The sequence below is a fragment of the Pelodiscus sinensis genome, chromosome 4, assembly GCF_052426305.1.
Source record: "Pelodiscus sinensis isolate ZL-2025 chromosome 4, ASM5242630v1, whole genome shotgun sequence".
Lineage (NCBI taxonomy): Eukaryota > Metazoa > Chordata > Testudines > Trionychidae > Pelodiscus > Pelodiscus sinensis.
The window spans coordinates 127,286,529-127,305,999 of record NC_143055.1 but is presented as its reverse complement, the minus strand read 5'-3'; positions in this window follow the sequence as shown (position 1 = coordinate 127,305,999).

Below are 19,471 nucleotides of genomic sequence, written 5' to 3'. Positions count from 1 at the left end.
AATGTTTGGCTCGAGTTTCCCCTACAATATGTACCAGTTCCGACTTACATACAAATTCAACTTAAGAACAAACTTACAGTCCCTATCTTGTATGTAACCTGGGGACTGCCTGTACAAGTATTCCAGGACTGATTTGCTTATAGCAGACTAGGCCTAGATCATTTTTACAGGAGTAAAGGCCCCCTCAAATACAAGCAGTAACTTTTTATTTCCCACAGGTTGCTAATGGCCTGCTTATCAGCAATATTTAGCACATGAGCAGCAAGCTGTCGCTCTGAGTCAAACCACCACATGACTAGCAAAATAAAGAACAGCCAAGGAGATGGTGGGTAAATACAGCAAGGAGTGGGGGAAGACTAAGAGCTGGTTACACCAACAAATATACAAAGTCCCATCCTCCTCCAAGTTTCTCAGTGATTAATGTATGAATGGTTCCTCAAAGTCTCTCCCTTAAAACACTCAGAAGCCTTCCTGTTTTAAAAACATGGCTGTTATCACAGGCTCTTTAGTTATCTTGGTTGTGATCCATAACGTAGCTGACTTTGCTTTTCTGCAGCAAAGTGTGTGGGGCGGGGGAGAGGAGGGTCAGCATGATGTGCTGACAGGGCTGACCCAAGTGGTTTGTTTTGTTGCCCAGGGGAGAAAATGCTCTTGCTGCCCTGCCAAAAGGCTGAACATGGAAAACCAACAAAACAAAAAACCAGCACCTTGCAGTTTGCAACCTTCACCCCTTCCCAAATATTGATTTGGGGACCTTTGGAAGCTGGCACCCAGGGTAGCTTCCCTCATCCCCCAGCCCTAATGTTAGACCAGGACTGGGTCCTGATTGCTAAATATAGGTCCTCCAGCTGCACCATATCTGTATCACCGTGTATTTAGTCAAGTCCGACAAGGGGAGATTAAACATTAACTGGTTTATTTACAAGTCTGAGGAACAAACATAAAATAAATCTGATTGTCATAAACTAAGATTGAGAAAACCCTAAACCCCACAACAGAACGGCCCTACCATCATCCCGATGTCCGGAGCTGGAAAGTAAGTGGACGCCTTCAGCTGGAAAACTGCAGTGGAAGCAGGGACGGACTGCAAAGTTCAGGTAAGTCCCTTATCCCGCCGTCCACCGGGGCGGAATAAGGGAAATTGGATCTTCTTTCTTCTGCTCTTGACACGCCGTCTTGAGTGTGTTATGCAGACCCTAAATGAAATGGACAGTGTGTGTGTGTGTGTGTGTGTAAGACTCGCCCCACTGCAGACCCTATACTAATAAACCAAGCCCTGTGCTACCAGTCATTGCGCTGTCTATCTTTTACCCAAGCGGTCTACAAGGTCAAACAGCCCGCCTGGCTGCCACCCAAGCACCGCTGGCTGGCTGGCTTCTCTGTCTCAATGCTCAATAAGGCCAAACAATTGCCACCTATCACCCTAGCACCGCTGAGCTGCGCTGAAGGTGTGCACACAGAGAGCTGGCTTCTGCCCCAGGTGGCCTACAAGTCCAAACAGCTGTTGCCCTAGCACTGCTGGGTTGTGCTGATGTCATGCACCCAGACAGCCCTGAGGGGAGCGTGAGCACCCCCTTATAAACCCTCTGGTTGCTGGGTTACGTGCCTGTTGCTGGGCAGATTAGAGTTACTTGTCTAATTTTTCCCGCCACGGTCTTTCTCTTAACAGGAGATGGTGACCAGGGGACTGGCTGCCATCTTAGAGGGAGGAAAACAAGAGGGAGGACAGAAAAAACAAAATGGAGGACAAAAGAAATACCTCAGCACTCTTCCCCAACACTAAAGTCAGTCCTGCTCCTTGGTCTCTTTTACATGAGCTAGGACCTAGTCTAGGCAAACCCTTCATCCAATGTCTCAAAGAGCATGGATGTTTCCTCCATGGTGCTTTTCTTTGCTGCAGGATGGTTGACACTCACAGTGGCTGCCTCTGAAAAAGTAAATTAATGAACTCTCTCTGTCCCCACAGCCAGAACACCATTTCTGTTGCATGTGGGGCAGAACAGTGCACAGTAGAAATGAAGTCTTATGTTGCTGGCCCCTGGCACTCATGCTGAAAATTTTATCTTAGCATCCCAATCAGCACACTTGTCTGGGAACTGGTGCATGAAGGTGTGTTGTTGCCGTCTCTACCATGTGACAGGGAATTGTTTGAGGCCAAGTGGCTCTCACCCTTTTCCATATTGGGTCCCCATGTTACAGCTGTTTGCCCATTCCTATGCAGCCCAAAAGAAATGAAGGTCCCGTCTGCCTCCCCTGGATGGAAACCTCATGATTTAGCCTCTTTCAAGAGTCAGCTCTAAGTCGATGTCAAAAACAACTTCTAGACATGTCATTAACCAGTCTCCTAACATGCAAGCTTTGAGATATTAGCCTTATGCCTAACAGTAAGCTACCATTTCTACTGATGGTAAAACCCAGGAGTGAGCGTGTGTGACTCTGCATTCAACCAGCAGAGGCTATGAGTCAGTTTCAGCTGCATTTATAGAGTCTTGGCCATTTCACTTCAGCTGTGGTAGCTCGTGCTTTCAGCCCTAGAGATTCCTGGTGATGTGTCCTTCGTCTCCCGCAGGGGTAGCTCTCACAACAGCATCACATTGCTACTGGAATAGGAATGAAAACCCTCCTCCTCTACGTGATTTGATCAAGCATATAGGATATATAGTCTGTTCTGATCACAGCCTCCAAAGGAAGCTGCTGTAGAAGTGCGGGAGGGGGGCTATTTGCCGTCAAAGTGTTGGGCCTGCCAAAACATGCCTCCTGTTCGAAGTGCTTTTGTTGACTAGAGGTGTGAAAACACATCTGAAACTACCCCTCTGACAGATGATTTTGACTGAACGAGTCGAGGAGGAGGAGCTGCAGGGACAGAAACATGGCACTCTGCCAATGTTTTAATTTGTCAGTGGCTCGTGAGGGGCTTGTTATACAGCTGGGAAGTTAGGATGCAGAAAGACCCCGGGCTCGGATTCTCAAGGCTATTTAGGTGTCTAATTATGAGGGGTGGTAAGTGCCTAAATAACTGGGAGGCACTGCTCCTAACTTTCCTACTGGTGAGGCAAAAGCGCTCACGGAACAAAACACTACGCCGAGGACAACTTCCCTGTGTTCCTTGAGCTTTTTGAAGGGGTTGATTTCCCAAAGCATGTATATTGTCATACATTGGGCCCCCTCTTTGGGCAGATAGCCCAGTCCTGTGCCTGTTAAAACCAATGTGAGAACTCCCACTGATGTGGTGTACAGGACTGGACCCATTTGTTGGGTAGGGAGCTGGGTGGATTCTGCTGTGATCTAGGGGCTAGGGCAACTGCCTGGGAAGTGTAAGGTGCTGGGTTCAAATCCCAGCACCAGTCACTCCCTAGATGATCTGGCTCCTGCACTAGGAAGGCAGGATAAGGGATGTAGCCGATGGGATAGACCTCCTGGGAAAAAACACCATTTCCCTGTCCAATCACTGCAACTCGGTCATCACAATTGCTGTACACTACTCAGCTGTTTCTTCATTTTAGGTTCCCCTGTTGAAGTTGCAAAGAGCTGTAGCCCAGTCAATGCTTTTGGGTGGTTGGTATGGGTTTCACTGCATGGTGCACTCTTCAAAGTGTGAGATAGGCAGAGAAAATTAAGGCAAGAAGTCACCAGTGCGCCAAAGAGAGCTCCTGAAAGATATGCCAGTATTAACAGCTTCCTCAGTCACTGATCGTTCCACAGCAGAACTCCTCTTTCCTGCACCTGGGTTTTGTTTCCAGCAAGAGAATTCCCTTTCGCCTCAAGACTGTGGTGGCAACTGCAGGCGGAATCCTCACTGCTGCTCAAATGCTCATTTTACATTTAAAAGCCCAGGCTGAACTCCCATTGATGTCAATGAGTTTTAGGGTCCCGCGTTTCTGTCAGCAGCACCATCCACCTTACAGCCATCTCCGCTCCCTGTTTGTTGCTTAAAAGGGATAGCAGTGCAGGTGCCTTTTAGAGGGGTGGCATTAGTCACTTGCCACTTCGGCAACAGAGGCCAATGCAGTATGACCCGAGTTACACTGGCACAGCACTCGAGTGGTTAATGGAGATTCTTGTTTTACCCTCCGCATCGGAAAATGACTGTGCAATTCTATTGCTTTTTCTGCATGAAATAGGCCTCTCTCCTTCCTGACTATGTGCATCCTGTAGTAATTTCCTCCCCTCAGCTAAAATGAAGTTTATCTATAAAACAGTTCTGAGGGGACAACATGCAACAGAGACAATTAGAACCATTCTTTCTTGCAGTGCAATGGGATGAATCCAGCTGACTCTGCTTGCGTCTGTGTGCCCCGGTGTTTGCATTGTATTCTCAACCCTGGAAAGTAGAGTAGGTTTTTCCTTTGGGTGGAGACTGGAGTGCTTACTTATTCTTGTAAAAAATGAAGTGTCAAATCTTGCAGTTGAAAGCTCTTGTCATCTGCTGTGCTTTGCACAAGTGTAAGTTACTACGCAAAATGTAAAGTGGTAGAGAAGGAAGTCTCGCAAGTCCAAAGTGTTTTTAAGAACAAATATTCAAGTCAGGCTGGAATCCACTGTGGTGCGTGTGTGAAATGAATAACATACTTCGTCCATGGATTGTATACTACATTTGTATTATATTTTCGACTCTGACAAGGTTTACAGTGTTTTCCACTCTCTGAATATTTGAGAGTGAATTATACTCATAGGTCAAAGCCATAAAGTTTGGAGCCATAAAGACCCAAAGTTTGGAGGTGTTAAAATGCTGCACTGTAGCATGGCTTCCACTGCCGAAAGAGGTTGGTTAAATTGCACATGAGGAAATTCAGACAAGGTTTTAAAAGTTCTTTGAAGACAGAATATTGTGTAAGTGATTATTGCATTTGACATGCAGCCTTTTTTACAAACTGACAGGCTCTTAAGAGAAGAGGCAGCATAGCTTAAGGACTGAAAAGGTTTTCTTTTCTGCCCATGGGCAATCATACAAATAAATATAGGTCTGAGGGAGGGATGATTTTTAATTACAGAGGAAGGAAACAAAACCAAATAGAAAAGATGTGGGAAAATGATCATGAGCAGCAGAAAAGAGTCTACTGTGAGAAGGGAATGCTTTATATTTCATATTTTGACTGTTAACATGCCTGTGGGTCAGAACTTCTATACATTCACTACAATAAAAGCTAACCTGAAAAAAGCTTACACATCCATTCAAATTGCATGGAAGTCTCTTGGCAAATATAGTTCTTAATAGGACTGCAAGACATTGTAAAGTGCTGGTGTTCCTTTTCCTCACATGGACACAGCTGAAGCGGTGGAAGGCTGAAATATATAGCCTTGTTGGCATAAAACATTCAGTTGCATATGAAATGATTCTCAGGTTCCCTACCCAGACAGCATAGCGTAGCCAGTGGGTTATTTTAAAATGATGACCCCTCCATACTCTCCCCTTAGTGTAAACTGCAAAGCGACATTAAAAAGTCTCAAAGAGGGAGGAGTATTAGTTGTATCTGCAAAAACAAGGAGGAGTCCTATGGCACCTGAGAGGCTAACAGAGATGCCCTAATAAATCGGTTAGTCTCTAGGTGCCACAGGACTCCTCGTTGTGTTTGCAAAACGAGAAACATTCAGGAGAGAGTGGGCAGCCGGAGCCTTTTTGCAAACACTCAGAAGGTCAAGTCACAACAGTTATGTGGTGGAATGTACATATACTACTACGTAGTGGGCCTGGCTGCGGCTGGCCTGCAATGAACTGCATCTTAACCCCTGCGTCTTCAAGGCAGACATTAGTGTGATCCGTTTGCTTGCATGGGAGGGAGGACTGATGAACGGTCTCATGTTCAGGGCGCTAGTTTGGGGCTTGGTTCAACTGCCTGCTCCACCAAAAGAGCGGACAGTTCCATGGGGCGGCCGGTGCAGCTACAAACGTGGGAGGCAGGCCCTCGGCCCCATCTATAGCCCCGCCCTCTCTGCTGAGGTCTTGCCCCCCCACCACGGAGAGTGGAGGGAGCGAGCACGTGTGCTCGCCCAGTCTCTCTGGCCCCGGAGCACCAAAGAGAGTAGGCCCTGGAGGCAGCAACACTCCCCCCGAGCGGAGTGTGGGCAGGGTCATGCCTGGCGGTTTGGGAAGGCAAAGCCTTCCCCCACCTAGGCTACTGGGCACTCAAGGTCAGACCAAAGATCCATCCGATATCCTGTCAGCCGACAGTAGCCAATGCCAGGTGCCCCCGAGGGAACGAACAGAACAGGTAATCATCAAGTGATACCTCCCCTCTCGCCTATTCCCAACCTTGGTGAGTCAGTTGGTCCCTCTGCCTCAGTTCCTCATCTATAAAATGGGGATAATCCCACTGCTCTCCCTCACAGCAGTGTTGTGGGATAGTGGCCTGAGTCCACAACGCAGTCTATAGCTGGCCCTTTAAGCAAGGCAAAGGCCCTCCAGCCTGAGTTCACAATGTAGTTCAGGGTTGTAGTGGGGACACACCCCAGGTAGGGGGACCCAGGCCCACCCTACTCCACCGGGTCCCAGCCCAGGGCCCTGCGAGCGACCAGGTAACGGGTCACTCCCTCAGCGGGGCAATCCAGCCAAAAGGTGCCAAGGTTCTCTGGGCGGGAGAGGTGGCTCCTGCTCCGGGCCACTTCCTACCTGGGGTTCCTTCCCCCGTACTTGCCCAGCTTGCTGCGAGCTCTGTGCCGGCGTCCCCTCGGCAGGTAGTCCCTGGTTTGCCCCAACTCGCCTCCGCATCCCTTCCAGCCTCTCCTGGAGTCCCTGGCAACAGCTGAGTGGGAGCTCCCTGCACCAGTCCTTCTCCTCCGGCTGTCTCCCCAGACTGAGTTCTTCCTCAGGCTTTTATAGCGCAGCTACAGCCCGGGCATGCTCGGTAGAGCTGTAGGGGAGGGGCCTCTGCAGCCAGGTAACCCTGGCTGGGCCCTGCAGGTTCAGTGCGAGGCTGCCTCGCCCTGTCACAGATAGATACATTATGATGGTAACGGGAGCCATCTAAGTACCAACAATAGGTAGGGCTTCCTAATGCCACTTTATTAATGCTTCCAATATGTGACTAGCAAGGACTTACAGGATATATTTACACTACAGAGAAGATCGACACTGCCACTGTCAATCTTCCAGGGTGTGAATTAGCAGGTCTAATGAAGACATGCTAATTCAAATTGAGAGGGATGCTCTGGTCGATGCTGGTAGTCTTACTTCCACAAGGAGTAAGGGAAGTCAAAGGAAGAGAATGTGTTCCCTTTGATGTCCTGCAGTGTGGACAGCGCCAAAAGTCGAGGAAAGGTATTTCGACTTCAGCTCTGTAATTAATGTAGCTGAAGTTGCGTATCTTAATTCAACATTATCCTGTAGTGTAGACCTACCCCCAGTGAGCTCAGTCCCTTTGCAAGGTGTTGAAGAATATGAGTCAAAAGTGCACTAGCTAGCTAGAGACGGATCACTCACAGCAACAGGGCTACAGTTTTCCAAAAGAGGCACAATGCCTGATTGTTTCCTTGCAAGTAAACACAACCGGAACAAAGCCTCAGCTGTATGTGTGTGCTTCTGAACCTCTTGGTACTTATGTTTCTGGCTGTTAGTGGGCCGGAGAAGTGATGGGTGCTGGATACAAGCCACACAAAGTGAGACAAAGGGGAGAGATGTGCAAGCAATCAGCGGACAATATAACTCCTTGGTCTTTCTTAGGCACACACAGTGAGACCTGCCGTTACCCGGTGCCTCGCTTATGTCTCTGCCATGGCCAGAGATTTTATTCTGTCTGAGAGCAGCAGTCCCCCACGTTTAGAAAACTGATCTAGATCTAAATGGAAATGGAGTTTGCAAACTAATTCAGATTAACCAGGCCTGCTTGCAATTCTTTTAATTGGCTCTAAAACCAAAACAGCCATACTAGTGAAATTTACAAGCATGGCTAATTTGCTTCCTAACATGGTCAGTTAGTCTTCATGGTGAGAGTGGGTGCAATTAGCAGCCGGGTGCTATCTGTTTGACGTTTATTTGACATGCACCTGTTAGCACAGCGCGGCTAATAGGTCACTCATCAGCATCGCAGTTAGCGTAATGGGAGTTAACTGAGTGAATGCGATGAAATAGCTCTTCCATTTCCACACTGCTGAACAATTCCACTTTCTGTCTGCTTCAGGGGGTTCTGAAGCCCTCACTTGATTGCCACTAGAAAGGAGCAGGAGTCTGTTTTAATTTTTGGTCTCAGATATAGCTCAGCTCTTAACTCTAGCACTAGAGGAAGTTTCACAGGCTTGATCCCCTCCGGAAGTAATTTTTAATGTGTGAATCCCACAAGGAATAACACTGTGTTCTATGTGGTTTTGTGTCTGGCACATTTGTCATGGGCTCCTAGTGATAGAAGGAAAGAATGGGGAAACATTTCACAATGCGGTGTTGGGCTGGGGAGGAGAACCCAAGTTCTGTGGTACAACTATACGCATCAGCAATCTGATCAGGCTACTGTAGCTTTTTCCTACCTCCTGTTTCATTTTTCCATTGTTAAAGTGGGCTGGATGGGAATCTGATCCATATCTACAAGCATCTGGAAGGTGAAAATTCCAGCGTTCCAGTCCTGCCAATAGGTGTTTTGCTATTTATTTCTGTCAGAACAGGGATCAAAACCCACAGTGGGAGAAGAATTGTTTAGGGTGGTATGAGAGTTATAATGAGGAGCTGATCATATGGAACTGAGCAAAAAGAGGTACTTAGTTAAGTGAGATAATTCAGGCTGAATGTGAGGGAAATTCCTTCTATTTCCCACAGGAAGTGTTGGTAGACTTGTCTGGTATTTACAACCGGACTGAACAAAACATTAGTGAATGATGTCATAAAGATGAAACCTGAATTAGCCAGGGTATGGGTTTATGGGGCCACGATTTTCCAAATGGCTAGTGATTTCCAATCCCTCAATTTCTGGATGTTGTACTTAAGACATCTAAAAGGGATTCAATTCTGGATTTCCGGGATTCAATGCTGAGCACTTCTCCTAAATCAGAACCCTTTATAGTATCCGAGGTTAGTCACCCAAAATCGTTAGTTGGGGAAATCTTGGCTGATTTCATAGCTCTTTTCCAGCTTTATTTTCCACCTTGTTGTTTTTCTAGGCAAAAATTCAAGGCTGAAAAAGGTAGCTGAGGCCTGCGGGCCAGAGGACTAAACCAGAAGTAGATATAAAAGACATGGATCCAGACTGTGTACTTTGTGGAGTCATGGCATTAGCACAAAAGCTCTGCTGTTAGATGGTCTCTGCTATTTTAGCCCCTCCTCCGCCTTTACTATCTCGGTCCTGTGCCACTATGAATAACAGCATTCTCAAGCAGCAGCATGAAATGAACATGACCCGAGGCAATCTCCCAGGGCCTAAAATATCCTGAAAACTGAAGTCTTGATAATTTCACACTGTTTCAGCTTAGTGAAGCTGCTGCATGATTTGCAGAAGTGGCACTGGCCCATGACAGTGCATGCCTTAGGAAGTTCAAAATGGAATCCTCCAGTCAGAGACACCTCACATGTTTGTTCTAGAAAACTTCTGGGTGGAACTGTCCCACCAAGGGCTGCCAGTTGGACAACACACGGCACGGAGGGCTTGCCACATGTACCTTGAATATGTAGGCAGCTCTCTGCTCCATTGGAGCATCTGCCGATTCAGGCCACATCTCCATATGCCTGAGGATTGACACTCTGTCAATCAATCCTCTGGGGTTCGATTTAGCAGGTCTAGTAAAGACCTGCTAAATCGAATGCTGAGAGCGCCATTGGTGCTGGTACTCCTTGCTGTAACGAGGTGTAAGGGAAGTAAGTGAGAGCATTTCTCTCATCCACCTCCTGCTGTGGAGCTGCACCAAAAAATCAGTGCAAGGTATGTTGACTCCAGCCATGCAATTCATGTAACTGGAGTTGCATATATTGCATTGATTTTCTTCAGCAGTGTAGACCTGGCCTCAAGAAGGCAATTCTGCATTGGCTTACATTCTGATAACATTCAGTAGGTTTTCTTTCCAACCACCTGGGCAATTAAATTGCTTAATTAAAAAAGAAGGCTTATATTCTGCAGACTTTGATGGCTTAGGTCACCATATCACCAGAGAGAGCTTCCCACAGATGAAATGGGAGGGGGGGTTCAAGCTTCATTTTAAAAGATAAGCCTTAAAGTAAAGTTAAAATAGTTCAAGAGGGCACCAAGGATTTATATAATGTAACAAACACAGGAGTGATTACATAAATGAGACTGTGTAATGTTAATGAGTAGGATAATGTCTGCAGTAAGTCCCTAAACATGCCCAGGATAGACGAGGCCCAGAACCTCAAACATACTTAAGGACCTAACGCTCATTGCTTTCAATGGTAGACCTAGATATTTCCCAGAGTTTGGTAGACTCAGATTCAGACTGAGCTGAGGTGCTTTGCACCCATGTGACACGGGCTCCTGAGTGCTTTACTGATCTCATTTATCCTCTAAAGATATTAGTAATCCTTTTCTAATCTCCACTGCCCAGTTTGGAATTTCCCTCAGCTACTCCTGACAGACCCAGTGACCGCTTTGTAAACGTCAAAGGAAAAGTGGGACATTTACATCGGGAAGGAAGAACAGAGGATTGCCAGATTTTTCTCCCTGAAAAAAGCAAGAGCCAGACCCGGAAAAGAGAAAGAAAGCAAAAGGCAGTTAATGGCTGGCCCGCATGTGGAACAATACTGTCTCCTGGCAACCTATGGCAATCCTGTGAGAGAGTGAAAGGAGCCGCACTGAAGGAAAGTGCCAGCTTCTATTTCAAGTGGTTGAGAGAAGGTTTACTGTTCATTTACTGCAGACCTGCCCAGTTTATTAATATGCTGCATTCAAATTTAATCCCCACTGACCAGAAATAGCCATACAAGTACACAGCTGCCCACAGAACAGTTGGATAGTTAGTCATATTTGGCAGTTCCCATCTTTCTGCTCTGGCACTTGGTTGCCATACTGATTTTTTTCAATGTTAATTCATAATCAAAAGCATAAGGCCTGGCAATTTCAGCCTAACTCCTATTTATCCCTGATTGGTTTATCACTAGTCATTTCTGTGTAACTGGCTTGTTATCTTGAACGTTAACAAAAAGTGAGTTTTTTCCATGAAAAATATATGATCAAAACGCTATTTTATGAGGAAAATTGTTGAAAAAAATGTGACCTGCTCTAAACTGAAGTTAATAGAGACAATTACATTACATTGAAGTAATGGGTTTAATCCAGGAATTAATTTGGCCTGCTGTTCCCTAAATATATGATTTCAGTCATCAACTTTTCCTCTGCCTTCGGATGTCACTGCTTTAGGGTAGAGAGGTTTTCAGGGGCCTGGATCAGATTTTTAAGAAGAGCTACTTATTTTGTGTTCCATTTTTTTTAAATAAAAGTATAAATTTCATTACAAGGCAAAACAAAATTTGCTCAAGTTATTTTTGGGGGAAATGGACAGCTGATGGAAAAACAAATCTTCCAACCACTTTTTCCACTTAAGTGTTTATCAGCATTTCCATTTCAAAGCCGACTTTGAAAAAACTCACTTTTTGTTAACGTTCAAGATAACAAGCCAGTTACACAGAAATGACTAGTGATAAACCAATCAGGGATAAATAGGAGTTAGGCTGAAATTGCCAGGCCTTATGCTTTTGATTATGAATTAACATTGAAAAAAATCACTGGCTTTTCACTTGGCCAGTGAAATTCATACTCTATTTAATACACATTCAGCATTCTAAAGTTTTTGATTGTGCTACCTAAGAAGTAATGTACTGTAGGGGTTAAAGCAAGATGGCTTTGGTTGCTAATCTCACAAGTCACAGCGGTATTGTGCAACAAATGGCAAACCTGTAGACCGTGATATGACTCAGTCAACAAAACTGCTGACTGAATGATATCCTTGCATCTAGGACATCATCTACAGTCACACTGTATATTATCTTCACTGCAAAACAGGCTTTGCAACTCTGCTTTCATATCATTGTATTTGATAACAATTTCCTTCATGCAAAAACTTTTGAATATGACTTGTAAAAAGAGAGAACATAATTCTCCATTGCTCTGTACCTTGGGCCTAACTCACATACACTAATGTCTCTTTATACTGCTCTAGCACTGTAAGAAAGCCTTAAAGAGGGTACAAAGTCACATTTACTCACACTTTGGCATTAAATAAAAAATAACATGAGACTTTAGGAGTCCACAGGAAGTTCATTTGCTCTGTGGTGTAGCATATCTTTTTATTCATAATAGTTACCACAACTCTGGAGGTGCAATAAATTCATTGGAAATATAATTCCTTGGTCTGGCATGATTCCTTTCTTGAAATTAAGGGGAAAATCAGTGTGTCATTTCAGTTCTAACTGCCACCTGGGGCATTATTAGTATTAGTAATGTGCTTTACAACAGTGCCTAATGATCCCAAACAAAATCCCGCCCCCTCTCCCCCCCCATGTTAGGCACTACACAAACACATAGTAAGAAGCAGCCCTTGCCCCAGAAGCTCAAAATGTAGATGAAGTATAGGATAGGAAGTGATTTTTTCAGAATCACATAACTTGAAAAACTGTGCCTCCTAATTGTGAGGCCAGGGGCTTATCTACTAGACTATGGTACCACTTGCATGGAATCAAACTTCCATATAGCCTAACTGACCAGCTGATTTCAAAGGAATGAAATGTCATCATAAAGAAAGAAAGGGCTTTTGCTACATAAATGTCAGCAAGCAAGCCTTTTTGCCACTGAAAAAAGGCAGTCACTGTGAGTTGGAGAATGGCACTTGTGGGAGACATTTAGTTGCTTTCTGTTTTGCAAAGAGAAAGGCAAGAGTACAATATCGTAAAAAAGGATCAGAGAAGCCAGTCTTGCAACAGACAGCATATTTAGACAAATCCTACCTCTTCTTAGTCCTAGCATTAGTATAATCACCCTGACAAAGAAATGTGTAAAATACAGCCTTGCTCATTGAATCCTGAAGATTTTGTGCTGTTCATTAAGGTGATTGCTCCTTTGCCATGGCGTGGCATACAAGCTTTGAAGATGATTAAATATACATATGCATACAGAGAGATTTTCTTTTTCATTGGTTCCTTGTAAGGAAGGGCTCTTGAAGGCTGGACACTCCAAGGGAAACAGGACTGTAAGCCCTTAACAGCAGCCTTAACACCTTGTTGAAATCCAGATGATCTGGCAGACTTCATGATTAGTGGACACCTGGAAACTATTAGTTAAATCAAGCTACAGGCCAAATCCTGAAATGATTACTTAGGGACTGAGCCAGGCAAAATGCTCCTGGATTTCTGTGGGAGAACTCTTAAGACTAGATCCAATGTGTGAGAAGATTTGCATGCATATATACATAAGCGTATATTGCCTTAGAAAGAACTACACCTGGCATGTAAGTCGACACACTGTCTGGAATGGGCAGATGAGGTGGAGAGCAGCTGGTTAGCCGCCTATTCCAAAACTTGAGGGGTCCTCTTGATCAGGTAGAACTCGGAAGGTAATTTAAGTGCGCCCCAAATGGGGAAAGGTCTGGCATAGCACCTGTTTGTGGTGTTTTGCGGTAATGTTATGAAACTTTGTCACACTGTTGTCTCACCAACTGAAGACTCAGTGACTTTGTCCTGCAAAACAGAGAGCAAAAGCAGAAGTTAGAGTGGACAAAATGCTGTGCCTGTTGGGGATTTTTCAGGCTCTACCATAGCGGAAGCTCATAAAGTTCTGGAGCATGCTGTGTTTCAATATACACCTACCAGCTGGCTGTCATTGGTCAGCTCTTGAGAGATCACCCTGCCCTTGCAGGGCTGGAAAGCCCTTCTAAGCAGCACAGGTTTTCCTCAAACATGTTGTAAATAAGGTTCTGCCTGACCACAGAGCCTTGAGGAGAGCGACTTCTCAGAAACTAAAACCACCAACTGAACACGCTTGTAAAAGCCTGCTTGGAAAGAGGAAGTTACCGCCAGGCAAGGCTGGGCGCTCAGGCCCTAGGGCAGCATTTTGTGTCCTATATCCTGCGTGGCTCAGGTGGGGGAGGGCTCGAGAGCTGAGGAAGTGGGCAGCGAAGGACCAGGAAGAGGGGAGAGCCCTGGTCTATCTGCCTGCATGCTGACCATTATAATGGGCCGTGTGCTAGGGGAGGTGATAAGCTGTATTCTGAAAAGGGCATTGCAACTTGTTTCCCTTCTGAAGCAAGAGGGAGTGGGGGGAAGAACGGCTAAAGCGCCAGTCCTCCTGAAGCTTTCTCCGGGCACAGCGCAGCTAGACGCCACACCAAACTCAAAGCAGAGCCTAAGGGCTCGATTCTGTTATATTCAACTGTAACCACCTCCCAGAATGCATTGCTAGCAAGGTCTGAGCCCACGTCTAGTTGCTTCCCCTTGAGGAACCTGATGACAGAAGCTGATCATGAGACAAGACTGTTGTCTCAGATGGGTCCTGGTGCTGAGTTTGAGGGAGGTAGAATACAGCCCACTCAGACTCTCGATCCCTACCTCTCAAGGAAATGAGGAAGTTCTTACTCTGGGGTGCCCTCGGAAGGGAGTATGGGCCACTGAAGCCAGGTGCTGGATTAAGGGTAGGGCCATCCAGCCCAGCTCTTCCGCCTCCCCCACGCCCCACAGAGACTTCAGCATCTCCTAGGTGTTTGTTTGCTACATCAGTTGCTTTGCTTGTGGCATCAGCTTGACTTTAGAATGCATGTGGATTTTGGCAAGCTGCCACTATGTCCCCCAGGAATGCAAGCAAGAGAGAGGAAATACATATAGATTTTTAACTGTTTGTGTCGTGGCAAAGAATGTCATGGGATGAAGAAAAAGCGCTTCTGCAGCCTTAGGGTATTTTGTGTGTGTGTCTAACAGGCTGGGTTTTGATGTTTGCACTGCTGTTTATCATTGTGTATTCAAAGCAAAAAAAAATTCAGTGTTCCCTCTGAGTACTTGGGTGGACACCGAGAAATTCAAATGCCACCCAGCTGATCTGTAGAGTGCCCACAGCCAGCAGCATGTGTGTTTATTGGTGGTACCCATCTGCACATGCCTCAGTGCACATAACAAAATGTATTCTGCACATGGATGGGAAAAAAATAGCAGAACACTGTGTGTGACTGTCCCGACTGGTTGAAAGGATGACACTTTGGTCATGGCATAATTCTTTGGCAGATGGATTTTAGACTTGTTTCTTTCTTCATGACCATTGACTAATGAATTTCACAGCATCTGTCAAGTCTGGAACTTCTAGGATTTATGAGGCCCTACACAGTACTGTTAAACTGGTGCAATTGTCACCAATGACTACCCAGGGGGGAATGATGATTTTTTAGCGATGTGATTTTATAATCTTCAGCGACACATGAATAAAATCGTTTTAAAGCAAATTTTAAACTAAGGCCCTGTAGCCTAACCCAGTAAATTCAGAAACTGACAGGTTATACCTGGGGTTGGCAAATGCCTGTTAAATAGACTCATTACCATCTTTCATGTGTTCAGTGTTACGCTAATAGCATTGGCTGGCTTTTTCACTTTTAAGTTAAGTAGATCTTGTCCAGAGGAAGCAGAGCCACAGAACAGAGATAGGAGGAGGTGAGTGGGTGGACAATAAAACCCAGTGGTGTCCCAAATTTTCAGGCGCCCTACACAGCTGCAAACTCTGCGTATGGGTAAAGACAGCCCCGCTTCCAGTTGTTAGCAGTGCCTTAGAGTTGTCAATGAAAGAGACTCTTTGTTCAGTCAGTCTGTCACTGAGCAAGAGAGCGTCTTGTGGGATGGGCAGACGGGTTCCTCATGCCCACACCATTAGTCACAGTAGTGGCTGGGGGGTAACATACCATGAGAGTTCGTGCCAAGACAAGGCTCATGACATGTGGACTTGGTGACCTCTCAAGGTCCCTTCCAGGTCTAGTATTCTATGATTCTCTGTACAGATCCAGTAACCTTGTGCCTCATTTGAAAATTCTCCCATCGACCCCAGGACCCTGCCTTGCCTTGTGTAGATACACTGGAAAGGAAGGAGCCTCTCTTCCTTTAACCACATCCATCTAGCATCTGGGACAAATTTCTGACTCGTGACTGACCTCCCTGTGTAGAGGAGGCAGCACAAGGTCTAGGCCCCGCTTGAGAACTATTTTGTAATGCTCAGGCTTTTTGTTGCTGAGATGGTCCAGTTAACATGCTGTGTGCAATCTGCCATGGAGGTCCCCTGCCTCCCTTTGTGTTTGTTGTCATTAGCAATCAGTGCTCGGACAGGCACGTTCTGGGGTTGTCTGAATCAGACAGAGCCTTTGTGTATTTTTGGGTGGGCCTGTGCAACCAACCCTGCCTCCCATTGCCGAGCAAGACTAGGGTTGCCCGGTGTCCGGTATTGACCTGGACAGTCCAGCATTTTCGCCTCCTGTCAGGTAAAAATTCAGAAAATACCAGACACTTAAAATATCCGGTATTTTCTGATTTTTTTTTCCTGGCCAGGAGGTGAAAATACCGGGTGCTTACCTGGTTCCACAGGAGAGCTGTCTGGCCTGGAGCAGGAAGACAAGATGGCGAACAGCTGCTGACAGCCTTTTAGGCCAAAAAACCTCAAAAGCATTTTTTTTTCTCAACAACTTTGGTCTCCCCCCTTTTTTTTTCTCAACAGAATTTTTTCCCTGGTGATTTTCCTTTTTTCGGGGTGGGGGGAGGTGTTCGGTATTTTTGGTTGAACCATCTGGCAACCCTAAGTAAGACTAACTCTTGTCTCCCACTATTCCCATTATACAGAGGGCAAGGCTGAGGACTCAGGGGACGGTTAATGAGATGATTTTTTTTAAAGTGCAATCAGATGTAACTCTCTGCTTTTATAAAAATCATGTGTCAGAGGGATCTTTGGAGCCCTGCAACTGCTGCTGCAGGAAAGGTGGAGCCCATCTGTTTGGAGTCCCTGGACAGCTGCAATATTGAGAAGAACTTGGCAAGAATCAAATGTCCAAGTAAGCTGTGAGACAGGGGCCAGAGACAGGAGGGCTTTGTATGCTTTCCGGAGAATCTTAGCACTTAGGCAACACTTTATAACCTAACTGATATCTTCCTGCAGGGCAGTTGTGACCGAGGCTGAGTATTCCCCACGTGGCAGAGGGTAAGACGAGGGCCAAGAAGTGATTCCATAAAGGATACTGTCAGAAGGATTCAGAGTCAGAGCTAGAATGAGGCAACACGTGTTGCTTGCTCTCAGGCCCGTTTTTAGTTGGAGATCACAGAAGAGAAGCCTGGTCAGCAGTCGGTAGTTGTCCTACGACGTCAAAGTGTTGCGGGGAGATCTCAGGCTTCCTAGTTAACATTCTGCCATGCAGCTGAAAGGGCACTTGGGATGAATTCCCTGCCTCTCATAGCGTCACTCCCCTCTCTGCACGCTGCATATTCGTCGGTGCCGGAGATTCCTCATCTCTGGGGCGCCTAAACCTACTTTGAAGGAGACCAGGTTGTACCAGACAGGAAAAACCTTCCTGGGGGAGGTAGATAATCCGGTTCCACAAGGTCGTTTACTCCACCTCCAACGTCGAACAATGCAAGCGGAACATCGTGCTTTGTGATCAATGCGCGCAGTATCTTTTTCAGGGACAAAGTGTAATCGCTCCCAGCCAAGTGCTTGTAAAACAGGCCCCTTTGCCAAGGCTGGAGGCCTTCCTCCTCCACCATGAGAAAGTGATTTTGTTTAACTGGGAAAAGAAATGAACTGTTCCCCCAGTCCCTCTCCCCCCCCTTTTTCTTAGAGTAATAATCACCCCCCCCTTGGGGCCCTGTATCATAAACTTGTGGGAAAATGTGTGTGGAAACCCCCTGTCACATCAGACTGCTGTAGTGCTAGTCTGGGAGAGGGAGCTTATGGCAAAAGCATCTCTTCCCCCAGAGCTTTGGTTTGGCCTGGGTCTGCTCAAATACCAAGGAATCTAGGGTCAGGGGTTCATGGCTCTTAAAGGGCAAAGCTGGGGGAAAAACCAAGGATCTTCAGGAAATGTTGGTGACAAACTTTCAGCCCTACTGATCAGTTTACATTTTCAAGGGTGTATTTGGAAGTGGGGGGTGCATGTGCATGGGGGTTAAATATCTTCTCCCCTCCTCATTTCCACTTATCAGGGGGAGGATATTCTCTCCCCGTTACATTAATGGGGGAATAGTTTCGCCCCAGTCCATGTTACACTGGCTTGGGAGGGAGGGGGAAGAATCTCTCCATCCTAAGAATTGTGAGATTAAGAGGGGCAATACAGGTTGGACCTCCTTGGTCTGGCTCACTCAGGACCTCACTGGTCCTGAATGAGGGAGTCTGCCAGACCAGGATAAGTCAATTCTAGGTGCTAACCCTCCTCCTCCTCCCTCCAGCCCAGCTCTGCTTCTGGCCCAGCCGCCAACCCTCCTGCCCCACTGCTGACCTGGCTGGGCTCCTGACCCCAAAAGGGCTGGTGGCCTTCCTGCCATTGGCCCGGCCAGGCTCCCTGCCACCAGGGCTCTCTGGTCCAGGAACATCTGTGGTCCAGACCAGAGAGTCCTGGTTTACAGAGGTCAGAAACATACTGTTGATCAATCAAATGAAAAGTGAGATTATTAGCCCTTGCACTGCTAGAAGCCTTAGTTCAGAGCAGTGTTCATGGGTTTCATGTTCTCTCCAAGCTTACTCTGCCTGATTTCAAAGGGGCAGGTTACATACATATTTATATGTTTGAAGGATTAGATCTGGTATTTGCAAATACTTTTAGGATACCCTATTTTCTGTTTTCAATTTTGCTGCCAAGTATAGTAAATGTAGAAAATTCCAGGCTGTGATCTTGAAATCATTTTCCCAGTGCTGTCTCCATTGCCGTGTTCTTGATGATAATCTGCATAATTTTGCATTAATGTACATTCGGCGCTATTGATCACATTTCAGTATGAGGTCTAAACAGGTCTCAATTGAATATTAATATTCATTTTAAAGCAATCTGCTTTGCTATCCATTGTGCCTGATACTGTTTTCTCTTTTCGTTGTCTCATTGTTCGGACAGATTTTCTCATTACATTTTAAGGTAGCAGTTTCTGGAGGTCTTCTTTTTTTCTTTCTTTCTTATTTTTTTTCCCTCCCAAGAGGAAAAAAACCCCTTAATTATGACAAGTCATAGGAATGTGGAGAGACCAAAAGCTGTGGAGGTGCAGTGCTACTAACTTGTATTGTGTTACTGAATTGTATTACAAGTCTTGTGCTATGTGGTGTCTTCTCAAAGCTACATCTCCTAGGTCATCTCAGTTTCCATTTTTTTTTAAAGTGCTTTCCCAGTCTTCCTAGCTGTGGAGAAACATTAAAAATCCTAAAGGCTCAAAACCCAGAAGGCAAATCAACTACCCCCAAAGATTTTTTTTTTTTAAATCACATGAGTTTAAACCTAGTCTCCTTATCTTGGGAGGCTGAATCATGATTTTTGAATGCTTGGGACTAGAGATGTAAAATCCTATTTATTTGGTTAGCTGGTTAAATGTATTGTTTAACTGGTTAATGGATTAAAG